The sequence below is a fragment of the Lepidochelys olivacea genome (genome assembly GCF_965140295.1).
Source record: "Lepidochelys olivacea isolate rLepOli2 genome assembly, chromosome: 7".
In the NCBI taxonomy this organism is placed as follows: domain Eukaryota; kingdom Metazoa; phylum Chordata; order Testudines; family Cheloniidae; genus Lepidochelys; species Lepidochelys olivacea.
The window spans coordinates 7,170,587-7,177,823 of record NC_140417.1 but is presented as its reverse complement, the minus strand read 5'-3'; positions in this window follow the sequence as shown (position 1 = coordinate 7,177,823).

Below are 7,237 nucleotides of genomic sequence, written 5' to 3'. Positions count from 1 at the left end.
CAAACGCACAAGCAGCCACCTGTCTGGGGTCCAGCTGACAAGCATTTAACTCTTCTAAGATGTGGGTTGTCACAGATGCAGCCAATGTGTATTCTATTACTTGAACATCTAGAAATGCATCTACTGGCCTATCACTGACATCAAGCAAACATACACAATGACTTAATACTTGATGCCCATTTGCACTGGTGCATTCATCAGCCATGTATGCAAAAAAATTTTATGGTGAGAGAGTTCTTCACTTTTTCAACTGTTGAGTCTTTCACTGTCGCACCACCTGCGTCTAGCCAGTCAGTTGAGTTTCTTGCAGAAAGACCGTGAGCATTTGCTGGTCTTGTTCAGAACCAGTGTCCAACTTCAGGATGAACAAGTGACCATGCACTTAACATTGGCCTCCAGTTTGTAGTGTGCGGTATCTCTTGCTTAAATAGAAAGACTGATGCGACAGCCATGTTTGTTCACATGAACTGTGTTGTGTCTCCAGCATTCTTAACAGCCTCATTGACACTCATTGATGTTCTCCGTGGTCAGTGGAGACTCAGAGTTCAGAGGTGCTTTCACATGAGTTCACCTCCCAGGTCGGGGGCAAGAAGGCACCTTGTTCGCTCCTCCAGCTGCTCACTGTTTGCTCTGGCCACTGTTGTTCGTTGTGCCACCCTTCACTCCATCGCTCTGTTGCTAAGGGCCCTGCGCATCACCTTCTGCTGCCACCTGCCACTGTGACCTCTGCGAGTTGGTCTCTTGAGGTTCCACCCAGCTCTCAGTGATTTTAGCTGAGCTCTCAGTGGGGGAACCTCACTGCTAGTACAGACTGGGCTGTCTCTTCCACAGAAACATGGTCCCACAGCAAGTCTAAGCACTTAGACCTGATTATCAGTGATTTCAGCTGTAGTGGTCACTTAACAGAACCAAGACTATTCTATGGAGCCTAATCAGCTCTGTCTTTAAACAGTGGAGAGGGGCAGGTCAAATAGTACTTGTGACTCAGGCAGACCATCAAGCAAAACACCTGTCCCCACCCTCTCTCTTGATGCCCTCAGTCAGCACAGGCTCAGGACAGTTCTACTGCCCTTTACTCATACAATGAGAACAACAACATTTCATTCCCCCCACCACCACCACCCCGTATTCAAGTGATTTGTAACCCAACCCCAGCCAAAATCTATCACTTGGGCAACACAGCTCTGTTTGCTGGATACCTAGGTAGATTAGGTGTGAATGTAAATACAATCTGGTCCTGAAGCCTTTCCCCCCAGCCCCAGCTCATCACTAGTTGTCTGGGAGAGCTCATTTAGACTTTGCTTACAAATCATAATTTGAAATTATTAGGTTGGGCAACATCACCAAAATGAATGCACTGACATTGTCATAAAAAACAACAGCTGTATAAGGAAGCTAGTCTATGTTTATACGTTTCAAATCTATTATACTTTTTCAGATACACTTATTTTATCATACCCTGTATATGCTTTTAAAGCGTGTATTAATGTTTCAATTTTAATTCACATTTCCAAACAATCACTAAACAGGTAACACGGCAGGTAACTAGTTCACAAAATTGGTGAGGGGGGTGGGGGGGATGGGGGTGTGGTGTGGTGGAGAAATTCAGGAGGGGTGTGAGGAAATCCGGTCTCTTCCTCCACCATTAAATTCCCTCTGCTAAATGCTTCCTGGTGACAGCGGTTTTGAAGCTGGGCAGGACACATGTCTGAGATCAGGAAACTGACCAATTTGCCCCAACTGACCAATTAATCAGCGGTCCCCATGGCCACTTTGGTGCCACTAACCCTTTCTCTTCCTCTTGTCTTTCTCTTCCAAAATCCTCTCGTTTGTGGGCTCAGCATTTGGGCCATTACTCTGAGTTCCTCCACTGGCCATCACCCTGCAACCCCTGATGGTGAGTCAGAATGAGGAAGCAATTCTCCACTGATACCTGCAAATGGGTGTGCCATGGGAAATTTTGCTGCCTGGAAACAAACAGGAAAAGAAAAGCTAAGGGTCACGTTGTCAGCTGGCACAACTCCCCTGGCTTCAGTGGAGTTACCCCAGCTGAGAATTTAGCTTTAAGTGTCGTTCAGATAAATCCCCTGCTTATGAGCAGTCCTAAATAAAGGCAGAACGAGTTATTGGACCATACAAAATCCATAGTAGCAGAGGAAAATCCCCTTGAATTGTGGGTCAGTCTTCAATACAGTGTGAGCCTCCGGGTCTGTTGTTGTCTGAGCACGTTGATGAGGGAGCAGGAAAGGAGCAGGGATTAGTACAGGAAGCGTTAGGGGAGACTGAAGTCATTCGTGGGAGGAAGAGGTGGCTGAGAGAATGGAAGCCTGCAACAATAACCTCCCTGGTGGCCACAATATCTTGAACTGGGCCTTGGCCACTGGTATGTGGCATGTACAACAAATGAAGACTGTGCTCATGTGTCCACTGAATAAAGCGCCGGGAGCCCAATCCTGCAAGGTGCTGACTGTCCTCAGCTCCCACGGAGGTCAGTATTGTCAACCCCGTACATTCAGAAATCATGAGCCACGCCCGCAGAATCATTATCTCTCTCTATATAACATGGGTTCTTTCTCTTTGCCTTCTGGTTTCTCAGCTTTTGGGGGCACTCAGGTCACATTTTCAAGCTTTTTTCCACAATCACAAGGACTAGAAACTTTTTTTTCCTTTTTAAAAGTGAAAGCTGATATTGTGCAACATTTATATGACTCCAGGAGCTGGGGCTTTAAGAAAACCCTTAAAAATTGCCAGACTTGTCATAATTACCAGAGTTCCTGCAATAACCACGCCCTTAGAAAGCACATTCCCATAATTAAGGTAGAGATTCTGTCACAGGTATTTTTAATAAAAGTCAGGGACAGATCATGAGCGATAAACAAAAATTCACGGAAGCCTGCAACCTGTCCCTGGGTGGGGGACAGACAGGGTGCTGTTGTGGCTTGCAGCTGCTCCAGCCCCACCACTGCTCCTGCGGCAGGGTCTGACTGCTGCTGCTCCAGCCTCAGGTGGGCTGACCCAACCCCAGTTGCTGCTCCGGCAGGCCAGGGAGAGGGGTTTTGGCAGAAGACCACCAGTCAGCTGTTTGGCAGCCCCAGGCTGACCGCTGGCCTGCTGTACCAATGGCTCCATGGTTGGCCTCTGGTCAGCTGTTCCAGAGGCCCCAGGGCTGACCACCAGTCAGCTGTTCCTATGGCTGCTGCTCTGGCAGCCCAGGGGCGGACAGCTGCTCCAGCCGTGCCCCAGAAGAAGTCACAGAGGTCACGGAATCCGTGACCTCCCTGATAGAATCTTATCCTTACCCATAATTAAGAGTACATTAGCACTCTGATTCCACAGCAGTCCGTCTTGTGACTGGGCACAATCCTGCAAAATAATCTGCATCTGTAGCCACTTCCTATTGCATGGGAATAACTGGATGCTAAGTGCCTGATTCTCAGGGACTCTTTTCCTGTCCTGGGATAAGGATGGCGCATGGGGTACCTTCAAGACAACTTCATGCTCCCTGTATTCTGGGGCCACGCAGGGACCCACCCAGCACCAGGGTTAAGATAGAGCAGCATCACGGCCACTCTGATTTACACTCTGCTTTCCTACGGGCCATGGAAAGCAGAAGATAGCTGTAGTGCAGTGCATGCTAGCCAAACAATACACCTCCTGATCTGCTTAGGGCCAGTGTGGAATCCTTTGACCAGCTTGACAGCTGCCATGGTTATGAGAACAGATAGGGAGCCATTTGCACCACTTGAAGAGCATATTGTAACACAAAATCAAGTTCTACGCAGCTCAGAACACTTTGGTAATGTCTGGTAAGTAATCACTGCACGTGTTGTTGTTAATAATATTTATTAGTGCTGACAATATAATACTTTAGAATGGCTGAAATGCATACCACAAAGCACTGAGGGACTAAACTAGTCTTTTGAATTCACTCATTTATTCTTCAATTGTATAGCCACCTCCCACTGTCATATTTTTAACCATGCTTTTGTTTCTTCATGGTTTAAATTACATAAGACAGCTAATGATTTTAATTTAAAGTATGCTGTGGAAGAATACAAATAATATTTCTGCCCAGTCAAGGGCAAATGTGAACTTTTTATTGTAAAGTAATTAATCATTGTGTTCTGCTGGAAGAGAAATGACTTAGAGAATGGGGGTTCTTTCTGTTATTTACTGTAGGTCATGTAGGAACAGCATGCCAAAGGTTATCAAGCCAGGATCTCGATGTTTAAATAGGAGCTGATGAGACTAAATTAATTTAGACATCTGGGTTTTTTCCCCTAAATTGTGGGAAGTCAGCTAAAGTCACTTTCAAAAGTGAGCTGCAACCACAGCAAAACATGTCAGTATAACGTGTCTTGCTCCCCTTACATTAGCCTGGAAGGTTAGAATATCTAACCCAAACCAGACTTTCTACTAAATTTTTCCTTGAAGTGAATTTTTCATAATTAATCAAGTCAGATGTAGATTGCTCACCTAGATTTCAAGTTCTCTGGAACTGTGACATTCTTTTGTGGCTTGTTTGTCTAGTGCCTAGCTTTTTTCTAGACTAGTGTGTGCTGTCCTGTCTTAGCTCCAGTTGGTTGCCAATTAAACAAGGGTAGATGTGAGTCTAGAGTTAGACACTCCCCCGCAATGTTTCTTCCAGGACACAGATAAATCACAAACATGTATATCCTGGAACAAACAGGGAGTGTCTAGACTTGCATTTATAATTACATTTGTTAATGTCAGTTAACTGGCAATCAATAAATTGGAGTTAAAACAGGACCAAAAACTCTAGTCTCCACAAAACTACTTTGGTTGAGACACTGTAATATTAATACATGTACATTGAGACAGCTTTGGTGTTTGAAAATGCTGAGAATCTCCCAGACCACAGAAAATCAATAATTAACAGGTAAAACTCTTTTGACTTCCATGTTTCTCACCATAGTGACCTCAGTGGAACCCTTGCCTGCATGTAGCTGCTGGATTGAGCCGCCTGGTATTAGCTAGCACTATTTCAGCTTTTGTCTTCGTTTCTAGATTATTAATTGGCAATAGAGATGAGATGTCTTAATGGAATGCAATGGGATGAGTGCGAAGGCACATTAATAGGATACCATTACTCTTCATAAAAACAAGGAGTCCGGTGGCATCTTAAAGGCTAACAGATTTATTTGAGCATAAATGTCATAGACACATAACAAAGCCTTTCAGAATCTATGTAAGTGGTGTATATGAGATCCATTATTACTGGATATTATAGATAATTTAGTTGACAAAGTCCCACAACTCCTGAACATAAAGAGCTAGGTGTTCCCTGTTGCTGCATGAGTGTGCAAGAAGTATTCCTGCACACGGATTGAGCACAGTCACAATCCTTGTACTAGCAAGGCTAGGAGAGATGGCTAATTAGAAGATGTTACTGCCCTTGTGGGATTTACCTGAAATTGTAAAGCAATGTAAAGGTTTGATTAAATGTGAATATGGCCTGGGATGATCAGGATATTTTGAAGTAGTTCTTTGAGGTGTGTCCCATCTCTTAGAACAAGGGGAGATGTAGCTGGTTCAAACCTAAACACATTGGTAAATCCAGGACCTGCTTTTTCTCCATTGGCTACACAAGGGGAAGGTGTTTATACCAGTGCAAAGTGAGTAGACAGAGGGTGCAAAGTGCTACTAACTACCCTAGTACAGGGCAGCTGGGAATCGGGGCCCTTAATCCACTTTCCACTCTCTTGATTAGCCTTATGTGCTATTTCACCTGTCATCTGGATCAGAGCAGCTGTTGTATCTGTTACCAGCCAATCCTTTTATCTGTATCGAGCCACACTCGAAGCTCGGCTACAATAGGGTTGCCTGCATAGTTGTGTTATTATGGCAATACAAATATAATAAAAGGCAGCAGGGGTCAAGACAAGTTTCTTAAGTCAAAAAAACCCAAAACGTCTGAAGAGATGGGATTTTATGGGGGTTTTGCACAGCACACTGGAAGAAAATAAACCAATCTTAGTTCCATGAAAAGACAATGTCAGACCCAGTTTATAACAGTGCAACATTTGAAACTAATTTCTTTGCCAAGATCTGTGGGTCAGAGCAGGCTCAGGGTCCCTTTCTGAAGTTATGTGCTACCACAATTTCTGCCAGTAACATCCAGACTGATCAAGCTCTGATTATGGGTTGGCAAGACGTTGTTTGAAATCACTGTTTCTTCCCAGCCTTCACTCTTCCTGTCCCACAGGACTCTCTCGGCCAGATATTCTGCCTCTTTGTGCTCTGTCCCCTTGAAGCTAGGGCAGTAAGCCACAGAAGGGTTACCACAGTGCAGGGGATCTTCCAGTCATATGGACCTCACTGATCTACATCCCTCTGTCCTGCCATCATAGGGGGGCATGGTCAAGGTTTCCCTACTGATCCATGGCTACCATACAATCTCCTTTGGGTCATTGGCAGCCAGCGGAACTTAAAGTGGCTTTTTGGTTACACTCGGAGTCTGTCACAAAACACAGCCCACTCAGAATGGGGATGGGGGGATGCGCAAAGGACTTGCCCATGACTGAGCCACGCTATGTGCTCCACTCAGCCAAGCATCTGAGCTCTCATTTTTCTTTTTCTCTTTCTGGGTAGGATCCTCAGCTGGTGTGATGTCAATGCAGCCGCTGAGGATCTGGCTCTTTCTGCTGCGAGGTTATGTTATGCTTTTAAATGTAATTGTGACATAGTTACTGCACTGAGGAACGCGCCAAAACATATAATGACATCTCACTACCTACTGGTACGGTCTGCATCACTGTAGTGTCTGAGCCACTTGCAATCTGGCTTTTACTGTGAGTGAATGGCTTTCCACAGCCATGTGCGGTTGGGAAGCATTGGCCTCATTTAGAGACGGGGGACTAAGGCATAGGGTAGATTAAGTGTCTTACTCAAGCTCAAACAGGAAATTTGTGGCTTTGCTGGGAATTGAACCCAGGTTGCCAGTGTCCCAATCGCCCCACGACTATCCTTCCTCACACGCTGCTAGTAACATTCTAGTATTTTCATGCAAACATTTCAAATACACAAGAAGGCATGTGTGACATTACGCCCCATATTCTTCATAGAAATAGTGTTATGATATGAATATGGCACAATGACATGTTTTATGCAAGATGGGTCATGTGAGGTATCATTGAAATCATTATGAGTTACTGAATGTGATTATCCAATCTGTATGCATGCATCATTCCTGTATCTGAAGTTAGGAATATTGACT